The sequence below is a fragment of the Schistocerca serialis genome, chromosome 1 (genome assembly GCF_023864345.2).
Source record: "Schistocerca serialis cubense isolate TAMUIC-IGC-003099 chromosome 1, iqSchSeri2.2, whole genome shotgun sequence".
In the NCBI taxonomy this organism is placed as follows: Eukaryota; Metazoa; Arthropoda; class Insecta; order Orthoptera; family Acrididae; genus Schistocerca; species Schistocerca serialis.
This window is the reverse complement of record NC_064638.1, coordinates 512021620-512041246: the sequence shown is the minus strand read 5'-3', so window position 1 is coordinate 512041246 and position 19627 is coordinate 512021620. Positions and strand designations below refer to the sequence as shown.

Genomic DNA, 19627 nt, shown 5'->3' with positions numbered 1-19627 from the left:
TGATTTACACAAATGCACTCCCATTCAAGGGCATGAGTTCGCTATGTACTGTCTCGATTAGGGTTGAGAGTCTACCTCCTTGATCACGTGCTGCTGGGTCTTTTCCAGGACTGTCCTGTATGTGAAGTGTTCTACCTTTCTTTCTTTCAGAAAGTCCAGCAGATTCATGTAGTCTGGTTTGTTTAGAGGGAATAGTTGATGTCTTTCACATAGAAGAGTGGGGTAGGGGTAATAGTCTGAAGGTGTTAGTCCATATGAGCAGAGATTCTCTCAGTGGGAATGCAGTAGCCAGACAATGGAGCATCCTGGATGGTTTGGCTTATGGACTTCAGGAAGTACATAGTAGGTAGGAGTGCAGGAGTGGCAAGGATGAGGACAGAGACAGACTCAGGGGAGAGGTTCTGGGATGGGTCTAAGCATTTGAGAAGGAACTGGAGATCCTGCTGGGTTTCTGGAATGTGGTCACTGTGTCAGGGTTTGTAGGTGGATGAATCTGACAGCTGGCAGAGTCCACGGGTGAGGTAATCCCTGCAGTTCACAACAACATTGGTGGAGGCTTTGCTGGCAGGTAGGATTATAAGGTTGGAATCAGTTTTTAGATGGTGGATTCTTGTCCTTTTTGGTGGTGTAATGCTGGTTTCCACATAGAGGGATTTGGGGAATGAGGGTGAAGCAATGTTTGATGTTAAGACATACTAGAATGTTAACAGGGGGTTATCTGGTGACAGTAGGCATGATCATGGTGGTCCGTCCAACACAAAACATAAAAGCTGGTTGTCCACATGAATGGCCACTGATGATGGCCAAGGGGCAGCTTGACCACTCAGTTGCTGAAGATGCTGCCCAACACAATTTGCTCCACTTCAATGACTGCATCACAGCCTGCACCATCCATATCCTTCCTACCAACACCACATTCTCTATATTGTGCAGGTGGGAACTTTCCTTGCAATATAAACCTGGCCTGAACCTTCACTAGTTCCTGTCCTTCCCTTAGCTATCTCATTCTCTGCTCCTACTCCAGCATTACATAGCCATATATTCTGCAATACACACCCACCTTTCCCCCTTTTCTTCTTCTCTTCTCTCCTTTCCTGCTCACTTTCCCACCCTTCCACCCCCCCCCCTCCTCACCCCCCCCCCTTAAATCTCCCGACTTCACATTTTTTAAATTGAAGTCAGCTGATAGGTATACCTGCTTAAAGGAAGTCCCTCTAATTAAGGGCTCACCTCCAGAGGACATCATGTTTCCAAGTAGAGAAGTAGTTAGCATATTTCATCAAAATATAACAGGTATTAAAGATAAAGTTAGTGAACTGCTTATAGATGTTGACTCTGAAATTATTGGTATATTGGAGCACCACTTAAATAATTTGACAATTCAGAGGCTTCCTTTACCAGGATACAGATTAGCTGGCTGTTTTTCAAGGAGTTCTTGTGGAGTGGGGGACTGGCCATGTATGTAGAAAACAGTATTCAATTTGAGTCCATAGACATATCACGGCACTGCACTGAACAGATATTTGAATGTTGTGCAGGGGCAGTTGAATTTTGTGAAACTAAACTTCTAATTGTTGTTGTTTATATGTCCCCTAACTTTGACTTCAGAACATTTCTGCTCAAGCTAGAGAGGGTTCTTGATTCACTTTGTAGGAAGTACCAGAAATTAGTTACATGTGGTGACTTCGATATAAATTTTGTATATGATTGTGCAAGAAAAAGGATTTTGGTAGATCTCCTAAACTCATATGATCTGATGCAGACTGTGTTTTTTTTCCAACTAGGGTGCAGGGGAACAGTAGCACAGCCATAGACAAATATTTTTATTCATTCTTCATTACTAGATGGGTATTCTGTTAGTAAAAGGGTGAATGGCCTTTCAAACCATGATGCTCAAATTTTAACACTAAAAGGCTTTTGTATTCAAACAAATGTTACACATCATTACAAACTATGTAGGAAAGTTAATCCCAACAGCAGTAGAGAGTTTTTTAAACCTTGTCAAGGAACAAGAATGGCAGGATGTTCATAGTGCCGATAACATAGATGATAAATATAATGCTTTCCATAACACATTTCTCATGTTCTTTGAGAGTTGCTTTCCATTAGAACATTCTAAATGGGGTACTAGCAGTAATAAGCAGCCCGATGGGTGACTAGTGGGATAAGGATATCATGTAGAACAAAGCAGGAATTATTTCAAAATGTAGAAGTAGTCACAATCAAGCTACAGTAGTCCATTACAAACAGTATTGTAAGGTGCTTAAAAATGTTATTAGGAAGTCAAAGGGTATGTGTTATGCAAATAGAGTAGTTAATTCACAGGATAAAATTAAAACCATATTGTCAGCTGTGAAGGAAGTGTCTGGTCAGCAGCACAAGGCCGACAATATAAAGTCAGTTCATAGTAAAAATATTTCTGTTACTGATAAATCGGATGCAATCATTTTCTGAGCATTGCTGGTGAATTAAATAAAAATTTAGTTACTGCAAGGAATCACATAACTTTCTTGGCAAATGCCTTTCTGAGATTCATGTCTGAAATACTCCTCTGAGATATAGACAAGGGGAAGATTTTGTATTTATACAGTGATCTCCAGCAGTATAAACATGTACATGAATGTATAAACACCTGAGGATGGGCACAAGCCTGAAACCGGTCATGTGACAAATAAATAACCTTTTATTATGACTGGTAGCGGATATTTTTCTACACCCTATGACATGCTTGTTTCATTGTAAGTCATTTTAAAGCTCCCTTCAGTGTGAATTCATGTTGAGTTTCATCCATCATCCATTTGTTCCATTCCTCTCATAGACATTTCAAATGGTTCATTTATCAAGCCATCAGGAGGTTGCAATTGTGAAGTAAGTCCTCCCAGAATAACAGCAAGCTCTTTGTATTTTCCTGTCTCAGTTTCTCTTTTACAGAATTTTTCAAATGACTTCTAAACTAATCTACCACAAGAAGAGAGCTCTTCTTCAATAAACCACCTTCCCTTCTCTCCCACACACTGTTAATCCATAATTTCATACCAGCCTTATAAATCCACCCATTGTCATGTATGTGAACAACACCACCTGGTAGTATTTCACAAGGTTTTGGCATTGTTTTGTGCTTGAAAATGATCATTTAATCAAGTTTAGTACTGTCAGCAGAACTTTAAAGGACAACAGTGTATTGCATTTTTCATGCCCACTTGTTTTTATAGTCATGGTTTTCACACCTTTCATGGCAACAGTTCTGTTACTTGGCACATCAAATGTCACAGGAGTTTTGTCCATATTTGTTATTTGGCTTATTTCCACATTGGTTTTCTTTTGATGTTGAATAATAAAGCAATGGATATACAATATTTTCTCTTCATACTCTTGGGGTATTTTCTGAGATATTTTGTTTCAATTCATGTGCTAGGTCCATGATGCTTCATAAGCCTGTAGCACCAACCAACTCCACTTTTAAAGTAGCGCTAACTTATGAGCATGTGTTTGAGTCATTTTATAATTAATTCCAATGCCATTTTGATGGTGTCCTTGAATACATTTCAGTAAGTCATCTTCTAGTTTCGGCCACTTATCATTCAGTCCTCTATTTGCACATTTAGTCTTCCTCATTTTTTTTCAGAACTTCTTTACTAGCCAGCTTATTGTCAATGGTTTTTTCTGTTGGTGGAGGGCCAAAATGCTACTCAGCTGCTCTGTTTCCATGTTGTTCTGCATATCCTATTACTTTCAATTTATAGCCCAAATCATATGAATTCTTTTTATTTTTTCCCATTACAAAATTAGCTACTAACAAAAATGCTGCTGATAACACAAACCACTTTAAATTCAAGTTCACTGTCATTGTACACTGCAATGACACATCAGAGGCTATACAGTGTTCTGGGTTTGTGATAACAGTGTGGGAGGGAGACAGTGTTAGCAAGCTTGTGGATCCCTGCAACTCACTTTTGTCACACCAGTGCAGTGATGCTGCCAGTTGATTCCAATGTTGCCAGATATGGTAGGTTTCCCTGCAGCTTTGAATATATGGCCATTTTTATGAATGGCAGGAATTTTAAATCAAACACTGGACATTTTAATATTAATTTCAAATACAAGGCATACCTGAATTTTGGAGGCAATTGTTTGAAGAAAAAAGTGCATCTTATAATCTGTAAAATATGCAACGGCCAAGGTTTGAAGTTGAATGAATGTTGCTGTTTCCAATAATTCACCAAACATAACCTCAGCATTGGTGCTGAGGTATTTGGAGACACAGTGCTACTGAAGTCTGTGTTTCCCTCGAATGAATCACAGCAGTTTTTAAAGATTTTGCATTCAAACTTTATGACAATAATGAGACTGCCACCGCCATTGCCCACTGCCACAGCGTTCTTGTAGTAACAATATGTCCATTGTTTCTAACCTCTGTAAAATGACTGAACACACATGAATTGATCATTTTATAAGTATCCTGAGCCAATTCTCAGCTTGTCACTTGGGTCCTTAATTGCAATAGCTGTTTTGTACATGTGAGCTTGGACACTTGTATGCAACCCAGCACTGATTGGCACTGTCTGAAAAACAGTTACTAGTGGTTATTGTTTGTCTTCAAGAAGTTAGTGGTAGACAAAATCTAATTTTAATAGTATTGGACATGCTTCTTTATTTTGTAAACAATTCCATTGTATTTATGATGTCACAAAAATAATGATGTCACTGATCTCATATACTTCTGTGACAACAAAAAGAAAAAAATAACATCATAAGACTGGATCTGAACATGGAGAACAAAAATTCAAACCTTTGCTGGTTGCCACTACACTGCCAACTCTCTTGGTATAACTTTGACTGCCACTTTCCCAGAAACTTTCGAGTCTATAGATAATATGTTGCTAGCACTTCATCGCCTTGAATGTTTTTCTGTGTTAACAGACAGTAAAATTGTGCAGTTCAGCATAACCATGAAGTGCTGTGTCTCACAAAATCTGTCACCATACACCACATTTATTTTTGAAATCCAATTTGCTTATTTTTTCCTTCTGTTTCAGTATCTAAATCATCAACCATCTCATCTACTGCTTTTTGTACAGGTTTTAACTCTTTAATGTTCTTTGCTGCTTAGAATCATCTTTGACAAAGTTATTTTCTAAAACTATGACTCTGTTTTCAACTATGTCTATTCTGGAATTCATACAACTTACGTCAGCTTCCACCTTATCTTTTAATTCTGTGATCTGATTATTGATTTGCTCAATATTTTCTGCATTTCACATTTGAAAAGGTCATTATTGGATTTTATTGTAAACTCTATTGTACACTGCAGTTGCGATTTCAAAGATTCACTGTGAATTTTATTTCAGTTTTCATTGTAGATTGCAGTTCTACCATTGGAGAACTTAAATTCCCCATTTTTGCTAACACTGATCTCAAAAAATCATTCAGGTTGTAATGTCCCTATGTAATGTGAACTGATGGTTCCATGGTGAATAGTAATGTGGTTATGTTATTTCCATCATACAGGGTGTTTCAAAAATGACAAGTATATTTGAAACGGCAATAAAAACTAAACGAGCAGTGATAGAAATACACCGTTTGTTGCAATATGCTTGGGACAACAGTACATTTTCAGGCGGACAAACTTTCGAAATTACAGTAGTTACAATTTTCAACAACAGATGGCGCTGCAAGTGATGTGAAAGATATAGAAGACAACGCAGTCTGTGGGTGCGCCATTCTGTACGTCGTCTTTCTGCTGTAAGCGTGTGCTGTTCACAACGTGCAAGTGTGCTGTAGACAACATGGTTTATTCCTTAGAACAGAGGATTTTTCTGGTGTTGGAATTCCACTGCCTAGAACACAGTGTTGTTGCAACAACACGAAGTTTTCAACGGAGGTTTAATGTAACCAAAGGACCGAAAAGCGATACAATAAAGGATCTGTTTGAAAAATTTCAACGGACTGGAAAGGTAGGGCGACCGCGTATGGCAACCACAGAGGGCAACGCGCAGCTAGTGCAGCAGGTGATCCAACAGCGGCCTCGGGTTTCCGTTCACCGTGTTGCAGCTGCGGTCCAAATGACGCCAACATCCATGTATCGTCTCATGCGCCAGAGTTTACACCTCTATCCATACAAAATTCAAACGCGGCAACCCCTCAGCGCCGCTACCATTGCTGCACGAGAGACATTCGCTAACGATCTAGTGCACAGGATTGATGATGGCGATATGCATGTGGGCAGCATTTGGTTTACTGACGAAGCTTATTTTTACCTGGACGGCTTCGTCAATAAACAGAACTGGCGCATATGGGGAACCGAAAAGCCCCATGTTGCAGTCCCATCGTCCCTGCATCCTCAAAAAGTACTGGTCTGGGCCACCATTTCTTCCAAAGGAATCATTGGCCCATTTTTCAGATCCAAAACGATTACTGCATCACGCTATCTGGACATTCTTCATGAATTTGTGGCGGTACAAACTGCCTTAGAGGACACTGCGAACACCTCGTGGTTTATGCAAGATGGTGCCCGGCCACATCGCACGGCCGACGTCTTTAATTTCCTGAATGAATATTTCGATGATCATGTGATTGCTTTGGGCTATCCGAAACATACAGGAGGCGGCGTGGATTGGCCTCCCTATTCGCCAGACATGAACCACTGTGACTTCTTTCTGTGGGGACACTTGAAAGACCAGGTGTACCGCCAGAATCCAGAAACAATTGAACAGCTGAAGCAGTACATCTCATCTGCATGTGAAGCCATTCCGCCAGACACGTTGTCAAAGGTTTCGGGTAATTTCATTCAGAGACTACGCCATATTATTGCTACGCATGGTGGATATGTGGAAAATATCATACTATAGAGTTTCCCAGACCGCAGCGCCGTCTGTTGTTGAAAATTGTAACTACTGTAATTTCGAAAGTTTGTCTGCCTGAAAATGTACTGTTGTCCCAAGCATATTGCAACAAACGGTGTATTTCTATCGCTGCTCATTTAGTTTTTATTGCCGTTTCAAATATACCGGTCATTTTTGAAACACCCTGTATCTGTTAAGTGAAGTGAAAAGGATTTTTTTTATTGTTGTGAATGAAAAATAAAATGTAAATCTTCATAATGTAGCAGACCACTTAACTAATATCATTGTAATATTCCAGCTGTGAACTCCAGTGATGATGCGCTACTGTAATTGAGACGACAACGCTCTTTGCTGCGAAAAAGAGCATCTATGCCTTTTGTAATTTTGGAGATAAGGAATGGTTATTGGACATTGTTTTTTGATGGTCAGATATGTAGTTTAGTTTACATACAGACATAATTGCCGAGGATATACAACTTGTAATCACAATTATCAAGAATAAAAAAATTATTTTGTGAAAACGAAGGTAAATATTGTCTACCAACTTTTATTCGATATTGGATCCCCAGACCTTCATAAAACAATTAGTGTGTTCAGCAATCCAGTGTAGAGTGATTTCTTCACAAATTAAGAATGCTGGGCAAATCTGCTACTATCATGGTCCGAATGACGCAAAATACTTCGTCGTCAGCTTGTGTGTTAAAGACATTCCATAAGTGACCAGTTTGTTAGTAAGAAGATATAATACTGCCACTGCTGTTCAGCTTTCTCATTTTGAAAGTGTTTCCAGAAAATCTTATGATGACTGTGAGTACTTTGGCTGCCACAAGAGATGGACTTTTCATCATGAGTTGTAGCAGTTTTCTCCGACTCTGCCTGGTGTTCTCAGAGAACCAAAGAAACAAATCTCCGACCGCCAACTCGTCCTGTACCTAACCTGTTCTCCCCTCACAGCAGCCAGAAGAAAACACATTCATCTATAGCCAAATTTTTTCACTGACTTTTATACTAGAAAGATCAAAATTTTAAAATCTATGCATCTAGGCAAAAAATCAAAAGACAGTTTAAATGGAGTGCTTGTCTTATCTGTGTCAAAGTCAAAGGTCAAGATAATTAATTTTTCTTTATGATGTAGCAGTTCACTACAGAGTGGTACCAATTGATAGGACTGCTTGCAAAGTTAGGGAACTTGTTAGGATTTTGTATCATTTCCATGTACGTATGCTATTGGTATGAAGTGTACCATAACATGTGTTTCTGTGTTGCATACCCTGTCCTTGTTTGAGACCACAATGAGGACAGAGGGCCAGCAGACTGATACTGTACGGTTCATCACAACAGATCAGCCGAATGCCCAGGCTGCAGACAAGCAACAGCAAGTTTACCCATCTGGACTCTAATACTGTCCTTTTCTGTATAGTCTTCCTATTTCTATTAGTTAGAGATGTATATTTAAAAGAAAAAAAATCATGTGTAGATTTGTACTGATTTTAAGTGTGTGTTTTGAAACTACTACTTATATTTTTTTCCACTGGTAGTTCAGAACCTGTAATGACCATAGCTAGGACTGAGGAGTTTAACATTAAAGATCCTTTACTTAGGACATCCCAAACGGTGCAGTTGTTAACTGCAAATAAACAATCGATATCTGCTAAAGTGCAAGCTGTAGCATCTGAACAGTCTAGGATACATTCCACACAAGAATCAATGGCAGAAAAACAAGACAAAATTTCCACTGTAGTTCATACTGCAGCAGTAGAACAGGCAAGTCTTTCTGCTAAACAAGATGGTCTTGTTAAGCAGCAGGAGGCACTAGTAGCTGAACAAGCAAATATCAGGCTAACTATGCAAGATATTATTGTTATGGTTGAGTCATTGCCAACCAAACAGGATTTTGAGAGTTTGAATTGCATAGTGGATCATTTAAGAATTTAGCAAAGTGATTGTGCTATGGAAATAGCAAATCTTAAGCTGTCCCAGGAGAAAGTTCCTGAGGAAATCTCTAAAATCCAAACCGAAGTGAAAGATGCTGCCGCAACCATAGATTCTCTTGTGTCCAAATTGGAACTTGTTAAATCAGATTGTGTCACAGTTATAGAAGAGAGGGTGTGTTAATGAACAACTGAAACAAGCTGTGCAAAATGTTCAACTGGCTAATGTATCGGATTCCACAAGGATCTAGATTGATAGTGATGTGACAAGCCAACAGCTTGGCGAAGAGTTCTTGAGGAGGAAAGACAATATAACCAAATCGATTGAAGAATGTTCCAAGTCAATAAAGGAAATAAGAGGAGTGGTTCTGACACACATGTCACATTTTCTGACGCGCCAAAGCAAAATGTGATGAATTCAGCGTTAGTGATGAGTAGATCTACACCTATGACAAAAAGTGCACATGTGGTGTCAGACCCTTTTTATGGCAATATACCACCAAATGATGTATACACCCAAATGTTTACTGATGAGAAGCTCCTAAAGCACCAGCAGTTACAAGCCTTCTGTCCAGAGAAGAAAACTGTTAACCCCGTCGTTTTCATTCACGGGTTAAGAGGTGTTTTACCCCATGCATGGACTGATGCGCAAAAGATTTCTTTTGTCGCTGGCTATGTCCAAGGGGAAGGTAGTTTATGGTGCACAGATATTATGGAAACCTGTGGCACCTATGAGGATTTTGAGCATGCATTCTTGAGTAGGTATTGGTCTAAGGGAATTCAAAAACGACTGAAAAAAGAGGTTTATAATCCAGAACCATTTTCAGTCAAGAGTGGAAACTTGCATTGGTACTTTGAGAAGTACCTGAATAAAAATATATATTGGGAGACTCCAGTCCCACAGGTGGATATTTTGAAGATTATTAGGGCAAAGTTACTGGTCAAGATACATGAAAAACTCATGTATGCTCCCAAAGACAATGTTGAAGACTTTCTCTCTGTTGTCGACACCATCAAACTATTAAATGAAGACTTAAGAGCTACAAATCAGGGGAATGGGTCCTCAACTAGTGTAAACAAGAACTTTGCATACCACTCAAGACCGAGCAACAATAATAATAGTAGAGTGTACAGCAGAGCTCAGGCTTCCAAGCTCAGCATAACAAACAACAGCTGAATGGCAGCCAAATATTGATTGCCAAAGCAGTGCGGTTCCAACCTTGCTGGGTGAAAAATAAATCTAATGGGCAAAGATTCAGTCTGATGCAAACCATGAATCAAAATAACCACAACCAACATAGTCAGAATAATCAGCAGTTCCACGAGAATAATCCAAACTGGCAACCACAAAATATTAACCAGCAATCTCCAAATACACATGACTGGAGAGAGCAACCACCAGTGATTACGGATGTCGCTGATGAACCCAGACTCCATGTGTTAAACTAAAGACACCGCATTGTGCCCTGGAGAATTGGTTGGGTGTGATGTAAGGGGCTCTGGCAAAAGAGTTGTCATGTTCCAATGCAATGACAGACATAGATTAGTAGATGAACTTACGCATGACGTCCAGCATTGTACAACCAAGAATATGACCATTCCTATACTGGTGATATATGCAGCAGTCTATGGCCATGCCATTAAAGTTATTCTTGATACAGGAGCAAATGTGAATGCAATCTCCACAGCACTGTTTGAGATGCTGACAAGACACTGGAAACTACCAGTCTTTCCTCTGAAAATTGTGAAGTTATAGGTGCAATCGGTACCAGGACACAAAAGGTAAAGATACAGACTCTTATTGAATTAAGAATAGGAAATGTAGCAAATTTATTCACGTTCCTAGTAATAAATAAATTAATAGAGGACTGTATTTTGGGTATTGAGAGTATCTGGGAGACAGACGTGAAATTCGACTTCTTTGCAGGCTGTGCCTCTTTTAAGATTGATGATGAGAATGTGTGTGTGGAGCTGATCAGAGAAGACTGTAGCCATGGAAGATATTGTTGGGGTTCAACAATTAAGCTTGTAAGGTGTTTCATGAATAGTCGGAGATCAAATGCAGAAGAGGTTTATCAAGTATGGACAGTAACTGATGTTATATCTCAAAAGACGTCTTAATCTGTATGGATAATTGACAGTGAAAACAACTGACTGACTTATTGCAGCAGAATATCGATGACTTTATCGAAAAACCAGATCTAGTGAAAGGATATGTGTGTAATTTAGAAGTGTACCCACATAGTACCTACTGCAAAAGTTTTTATCTTGTACCTTGGTGACTTCAATGATCTGTTGATGAAGAATTGCAATGAATGTTCAATTGGAGTATCCAGGCATTGGTTGCTGTTTCAGGACCTGAAGTGTGTAGTCAACTTACACTTTTTGTTGATGATGTTCTCATTGCTACATGGGAAGAACACATTAACCTATTGGCCAAAGTCATAAATGCATTTAGTGAAGCAGGCGTGACAGCTAACGTGCAAAAATCTGATTTATCACTGTAATGCATCCATTTCCTCAGGCATATAATAGACAATAAGGGAATAATGCTGGATTCAGCAAAGTTGAGTGCCATCAAGAATTTTCCCACCCCATCAAACAAGAAGCAGTGAAAATCTTTCATAGTAATGACGACCTTCTATAGGCAAATTTTAAACAAATAGGTGATGAATGCAGAGCCCTTACAACAGCTTCTACAAAAAAACATACCATGGAGGTGGACAAATGACTGCGAAGTTGCTTTCCAGCTCATCAAAGACACTCTTGCAGATGCAAAATTGTTGCACCACCCAGATATGACTTTGGCATTTGGTTTGATGACTGATTCATCAAGCATGGTTTAGGTTGCTGTTTGTTTCAAATCAAGGGCATTAATACTAAGCCTATGTTCTGTCCATATCTTAGACAAGTTGAGTGTTATCAAGTTGCAAGCACTCCTACACAGCTGCAGAATTGGAAGCTTTGGCAGTTGTGTGGGTGTTTGGAAAATTCCACTATTACTTGTTTGGAGCATGCACTACTGTGTACTGTGATCATCAAACTCTCACATTCTTACAACAATGCAACCTACTTCATGCTCATCTATCACACTGTGGCTTTACAAGATTATAAATTCATAGTTGTATACATAAGGGTACAACATAATCGGATTACAGATGCTTTATCTAGACTACCTGAAGGTTTGGAGAACATTACCACTGTGGAAAATGAGGAGAAGCAACATAGGATCTTGCTGATGAAAGATTTGGAATCCAAGAGATATTATTTATACATGTGTAGTAACCTGTATGTCCAGAAACCAGATGATCATTCGTCCATAATTCTGAATAAGCTGAGTCAGCCACAGGCAACGGCCTTGCCGCAGTGGATACACTGGTTCCCGTGAGATCACCGAAGTTAAGCGCTGTCGGGCATGGTCGGCACTTGGATGGGTGACCATCCAGGCCGCCATGCGCTGTTGCCATTTTTCGGGGTGCACTCAGCCTCATGATGCCAATTGAGGAGCTACTCGACTGATAGTAGCGGCTTCGGTCATGAATACCATCATAACGAGCGGGAGGGCAGTGTGCTGACCCCATGCCCCTCCTATCCGCATCCTCCTCGGAGGATGACACGGTGGTTGGATGGTCCCGATGGGCCACTTGTGGCCTGTAGACCGAGTGGTTTTTTTTGAGTCAGCCACACTAAGGGCACCTCCAAAGAGTTTTCAAAGCAGTTGATCATATTTTGTTCTGCAGAAAGTCTGATACTTCAGATAAGTAGTGTGTATGCATGACAGAAGATTACATGGAAAAGCTCATACTGCACACTCACTATGTTTGGGGACATTTTGTCATACTTAAATGTGCAAGTAAGATAGATAGCTATTGTTACTTTTCAAATATCAGGAGAAGGGTTCAGCAAGTTTTGAAGAAATACAAAGTTTGACAGCTGACTGAGCCTTGTAACAAAGATACACAAGATGAGATGCACTCCAGCATTCCACATAAGCCCTTACATCTAATCTCTGTAGACATCTGTGGGCCAGTTCCGAGGGCAAGAGGAGGTAGTAAATACAAAGATGTATTTTTGGATATGTTTTCTAAGTATGTAATGTTGTACCCAATTCAATCAGCTACCAGCAAATCCATTATCAAGAAATTGTTTTCTGATTTTATTCCACCTGTTGGGAAACCAAGAACAATTCTAACAGACAACGCAACAATTTTCATGTGCTATGCTTGGAAGAAGGCTTTACTGGAAGCAAATATTACATATGTCATAACGTCATGTTATAATCCCAGAGCGTGTCCCATCAAATGTGTATTTAGAGAGTTAAACCGTTTTATGAGAACTTACTGCTCAATGATGCAAACCAAGTGGATTTATCTGTTGGAAGACTTCACTACAATTGTAAATAACTTACTGCATACAACTACTGGTTATACTCTGGAACAATTGCTAGTAAATATCAAAGAAAATAATGAGTGTGTGCAAGCATTACCGAAGATACCCTGAAATAGGATTTCATGGGAAGAAAAAATTCATAATGCTTACCTCAACATGAAAGAGAAAGCTCTTATGACAGAGAAGAGAAATGACGAGGGATTAAAGAGAAGCTAATATTATAATTCTGGAGATTTGGTACTATTGAGATTTCACTCAAGATCTTCGCTTCTGTAGAAGAGGGCAAAGAAGTGGCAAAGAATATGTTATTATAAAACTGCCACTCCAGGTGCATATCTTTGGCATATCCAAAGACATTGAAAATAAAGGGTGTATACCCTCATAAGGATTTAAAAATGTTCTATAAATAATTCTGTGTACTTTTATTCATATGTATGTCATGATCTGTGTAACTATATGATCTGTAAATAGGAGTTATTTACATTATGTAATTTGTTTCCTACGATACGTGTTGATAATATATCACCATTGTGTGCAATGAATTGGTGTTCTAAAATGAGTGGACTTTCAATCCAGATGTAGGGATATAACTGATTCATTTATGGTTACTTTCACCATGCTTGACTTTCTTGTCAATTGTCAGTACTTGCAGGATAATCTGCATATTGCTTTTTTTTTATTCTCTAGGTTGTTCCATTTTGTGCAACTTTCTGATTTTGTGTCTTAGCATTAAGTGAGTTTCATGGACTCTTTCATCTGAATGTTGTTGTTGTTGTGGTCTTCAGTCCTGAGACTGGTTTGATGCAGCTCTCCTTGCTACTCTATCCTGTGCAAGCCTCTTCATCTCCCAGTACCTACTGCAACCTACATCCTTCTGAATCTGCTTAGTGTATTCATCTCTTGGTCTCCCTCTACGATTTTTACCCTCCACGCTGCCCTCCACTGCTAGATTTGTGATCCCTTGATGCCTCAAAACATGTCCTACCAACCGATCCCTTCTTCTAGTCAAGTTGTGCCACAAACTTCTCTTCTCCCCAATCCTATTCTATACCTCCTCATTAGTTACGTGATCTACCCACCTTATCTTCAGCATTCTTCTGTAGCACCACATTTCGAAAGCTTCTATTCTCTTCTTGTCCAAACTAGTTATCGTCCATGTTTCACTTCCATACATGGCTACACTCCATACAAATACTTTCAGAAACGACTTCCTGACACTTAAATCTATACTCGATGTTAACAAATTCCTCTTCTTCAGAAACGATTTCCTTACCATTGCCAGTCTACATTTTATATCCTCTCTACTTCGACCATCATCAGTTATTTTACTCCCTAGATAGCAAAACTCCTTTACTACTTTAAGTGTCTCATTTCCTAATCTAATTCCCTCAGCATCACCCGATTTAATTTGACTACATTCCATTATCCTTGTTTTGCTTTTGTTGATGTTCATCTTATATCCTCCTTTCAAGACACTGTTCATTCCGTTCAACTGCTCTTCCAAGTCCTTTGCTGTCTCTGACAGAATTACAATGTCATCGGCGAACCTCAAAGTTTTTACTTCTTCTCCATGAATTTTAATACCTACTCCAAATTTTTCTTTTGTTTCCTTTACTGCTTGCTCAATATACAGATTGAATAACATCGGGGAGAGGCTACAACCCTGTCTCACTCCTTTCCCAACCACTGCTTCCCTTTCATGCCCCTCGACTCTTATAACTGCCATCTGGTTTCTGTACAAATTGTAAATAGCCTTTCGCTCCCTGTATTTTACCCCTGCCACCTTCAGAATTTGAAAGAGAGTATTCCAGTTAACATTGTCAAAAGCTTTCTCTAAGTCTACAAATGCTAGAAACGTAGGTTTGCCTTTTCTTAATCTTTCTTCTAAGATAAGTCGTAAGGTTAGTATTGCCTCACGTGTTCCAACATTTCTACAGAATCCAAACAGATCTTCCCCGAGGTCCGCTTCTACCAGTTTTTCCATTCGTCCGTAAGAATTCGCGTTAGTATTTTGCAGCCGTGACTTATTAAACTGATAGTTCGGTAATTTTCACATCTGTCAACACCTGCTTTCTTTGGGATTGGAATTATTATATTCTTCTTGAAGTCTGAGGGTATTTCACCTGTCTCACAAATCTTGCTCACCAGATGGTAGAGTTTTGTCATGACTGGCTCTCCCAAGGCCATCAGTAGTTCTAATGGAATGTTGTCTACTCCCGGGGCCTTGTTTCGACTCAGGTCTTTCAGTGCTCTGTCAAACTCTTCACGCAGTATCTTATCTCCCATTTCGTCTTCATCTACATCCTCTTCCATTTCCATAATATTGTCCTCAAGTACATCGCCCTTGTATAAACTCTCTATATACTCCTTCCACCTTTCTGCCTTCCCTTCTTTGCTTAGAACTGGGTTTCCATCTCAGCTCTTGATATTCGTACAAGTGGTTCTCTTCTCTCCAAAGGTCTCTTTAATTTTCCTGTAGGCAGTATCTATCTTACCCCTAGTGAGACAATCCTCTACATCCTTACATTTGTCCTCTAGCCAGCCCTGCTTAGCCATTTTGCACTTCGTGTTGATCTCATTTTTGAGACGTTTGTATTCCTTTTTGCCTGCTTCATTTACTGCATTTTTATATTTTCTCCTTTCATCAATTAAATTCAATATTTCTTCTGTTACCCAAGGATTTCTACTAGACCTCGTCTTTTTACCTACTTGATCGTCTGCTGCCTTCACTACTTCCTCCCTCAGAGCTACCCATTCTTCTTCTACTGCATTTCTTTCTCCCATTCCTGTCAATTGTTCCCTTATGCTCTCCCTCAAACTCTACAACCTCTGGTTCTTTCAATTTATCCAGGTCCCATCTCCTTAAATTCCCACCTTTTTGCAGTTTCTTCAGTCTCAATCTGCAGTTCATAACCAATAGAATGTGGTCAGAATCCACATCTGCCCCTGGAAATGTCTTACAATTTAAAACCTGGTTCCTAAATCTCTGTCTTACCATTATATCATCTATCTGATACCTTTTAGTATCTCCAGGATTCTTCCAGGTATACAACCTTCTTTTATGATTCTTGAACCAAGTGTTAGCTATGATTCAGTTATGATCTGTGCAAAATTCTACAAGGCGGCTTCCTCTTTCATTTCTTACCCCCAATCCATATTCACCTACTATGTTTCCTTCTCTCCCTTTTCCTACTGATGAATTCCAGTCACCCATGACTATTAAATTTTCGTCTCTCTTCACTACCTGAATAATTTCTTTTATCTCGTCATACATTTCATCAATTTCTTCATCATCTGCAGAGCTAGTTGGCATATAAACTTGTACTACTGTAGTAGGCATGGGCTTTGTGTCTATCTTGGCCACAATAATGCGTTCACTATGCTGTTTGTAGTAGCTAACCCGCACTCCTATTTTTTTATTCATTATTAAACCTACTCCTGCATTACCCCTATTTGATTTTGTATTTATAACCCTGTAATCACCTGACCAAAAGTCTTGTTCCTCCTGCCACCAAACTTCACTAATTCCCACTATATCTAACTTTAACCTATCCATTTTCCTTTTTAAATTTTCTAACCTACCTGCCCGATTAAGGGATCTGACATTCCACGCTCCGATCCGTAGAACGCCAGTTTTCTTTCTCCTGATAACGACGTCCTCTTGAGTAGTCCCCACCTGGAGATCCGAATGGGGGACTATTTTACCTCTGGAATATTTTACCCAAGAGGATGCCATCATCATTTAATCATACAGTAAAGCTGCATGTCCTAGGGAAAAATTACGGCTGTAGTTTCCCCTTGCTTTCAGCCATTCGCAGTACCACCACAGCAAGGCCGTTTTGGTTAATGGTACAAGGCCAGATCAGTCAATCATCCAGACTGTTGCCCCTGCAACTACTGAAAAGGCTGCTGCCCCTCTTCAGGAAACACACGTTTGTCTGGCCTCTCAACAGATACCCCTCCGTTGTGGTTGCACCTACGGTACGGCCATCTGTATCGCTGAGGCACGCAAGCCTCCCCACCAACGGCAAGGTCCATGGTTCATGGGGGGGGGTTCATCTGAATAGGATATCCTATCTCTTTTCCTGGTCTTTTGTTATTTATAAATATAGTGTTCTAGCTTTTTGAACCTTCAGATAGTAAAACTTGGAAATATTATCATATACATGTAATTGTTCTGTAACATTATGTGTTGCGTTTTGTTGCGATTACTGTGTCTCATGTTAACTAGTAACTGTTCTGGACAGTATTCTTTGGAACTGTGTGAAGTTGCCTTTAGCAACTTAAAGACATTATTGAGAATACTGGAATGAGAGCTAATTTGGTTAATATTACATTTTAGAGTAGTGTATTCACTTCTTCTCTAGGCTATCTATTGAAGGTTTTGCTTTCCTTACCATATTTAGATCAAAAATGAAGTATTTCATAAAGGCTGGTAATCGCTAGTTTTGTTTACATTTTTTAGGCATAAATTTCACACGAGTGTAGATTTTCACTTTTGACTAGAGTTATCACTTCAAAGCCAAATTAATTCATGTCTGTCATACAGAGTTTAGGCAGTTAAAACTTTCGGAAGTAAGTTTAAAAGTTTGTTTACATTAGTGTTTATTTATGGATTAGTACAGGTTATGAAACTACTGTGGTCTTGTGCCAACTTATTCTCTGAATAAAATGTTCTCGGGTTTCCAACCACATCAATTGTTTAAAACTACATGAGCTTTCAGCCAAACACTCCTGGGCCATTGTCAAGTCGTACCACTTGCAATTGACGTGGATGGAAACCGAAGGAGACTCTGCATTCATGCATAAACTTATTTTCTACTTTTGTGTTAAGTTTTACTATCAAACCATGTGTGACAAATGCGGTGGTTGCCATAGAAATTTAGAAGGGGGGGTGGAGGGGGGGGGGGGGTGTTCTGGGTAGACTGTAAGTTATGGTTTCACTGGGGCGAATGTAGTGGCAAGGAAATGAGAGTAGAAAATGAGGCTTTTCCATGGCAGTGTATGTTATGTCAAAAGGACAGAAAAATCACTGAACAGGAGGCAAAAATGTGTGCCTTTATGGCTGAATTAGAAAACACAAACTTGGAATTATGCAGGTTAGGTTAGGTTAGGCTAGGTTAGGTTATGTTATGTTAGGGCAGGAAAAAAGAGACCTGGAACTGTAAAAAGGTAGTATGCAAAGGGTGGAAAAGAAAAACACTTGAAAAAACTCCAGAAATTCAAATCGTAAATCAGTTTGGCTTGCTATCTGAAGTGAAGGAAGTGCCTCATCCAGATGTAGTTGAAAGTAGGTTGAAGCAGGATGTTAGCTTAAAGAAAAAAAGACAGGTCAGGATCACACCAGAATAGGAAAAGAAGAATTCTGCGTATAGGCAGCAATCTTGGGAGGGATGTGGGCCAGCAGCTTCAGGAGAAATAAGGTGCAGGGTACCAGGTCACAAGTTTTGTGAAACCAAGTGCTAGCCTTAGCCAGGCGACAAAAAACTTAGGTCAGCTATGCATGGACTTTGAGAAGGAGGATCAGGTAATTATAGATTTGGGGGAGGGGGGGGGGCAGGAAACAGCCTGGCTATGAATCCAAGATACAGTATTAGGAGTGATCTGAATAAAATAGGAGCAGAAACTGAGCACACAAATGTGGGGTTTGTGGAGGTCTTTCAGCGCCATGATCAGCCCTGGGTAAACACTGCTGTAAGGCATGTTAACACTGAACTGAACGGGATGCTCCAGACACTGGAAAAATCTCACATAATCAGTGGGGATACACTACACATGGCCTGCACCTGAATAGGAAGGGGAAAAATAAGTTAGCTTCTCTATTAGCAGAAACTGTAAGGGGGGCCACAGTCACACAAAGAGTGGTCCCTGTGGTTAATGGGTCCAGGCAGACAGGTTTTTTTAGGTTAAAGCCAAAGTCCAGACAGACAACAATTAAGATAAATAAATTAAAAGAAACTTCAAGTACAGTAAATAGGGGCAAAGCTAAGGGCAGTATTAAGTTGCTTCATCAAAATATCAGGGGAATAAAGAATAAAGTAGATGAGCTATTAGTGTGTTTAGATTATCTCAAAAATAAGAATGAGATTGATATACTCTGTCTGTCTGAACACCATGTGATTGTGGGGATGGATAGTGATGGATAAAGGAGGAGTTGCCATTTTCATAAAACAAGGGTATAAATACAAAACTGTAGAAGTAAGCAAATTTTGTGTTGACCAGCACTTTGAGGTTTGTGCATGTGAACTTCAGCTAGATAACGTAATATTGATATTAGCAACAGTGTACAGTTCCCCATTAGAAGTTTCGGAGCTATTCATAAAAAAGTTTCGCTCCCTCTTATGCTGTATGTCAGACAAAAAAAGTAGTTATTAATCTGTGGTGATTTCAATGTAAACTTTCTAAGTAATTCTGATAGGAAAAGTGAACTAGAAGTGTTATTAACAACATATAACTTAGAATCAG

General features: G+C 39.5%; 1 pseudogene; it reads left to right on the top strand.

Annotated features, from left to right (window-relative positions):
• The first annotated feature begins 12121 nt into the window (after nt 1-12121).
• On the top strand, nt 12122-12239 carry LOC126427432 (5S ribosomal RNA; annotated as a pseudogene).
• Nucleotides 12240-19627: the final 7388 nt, after the last annotated feature.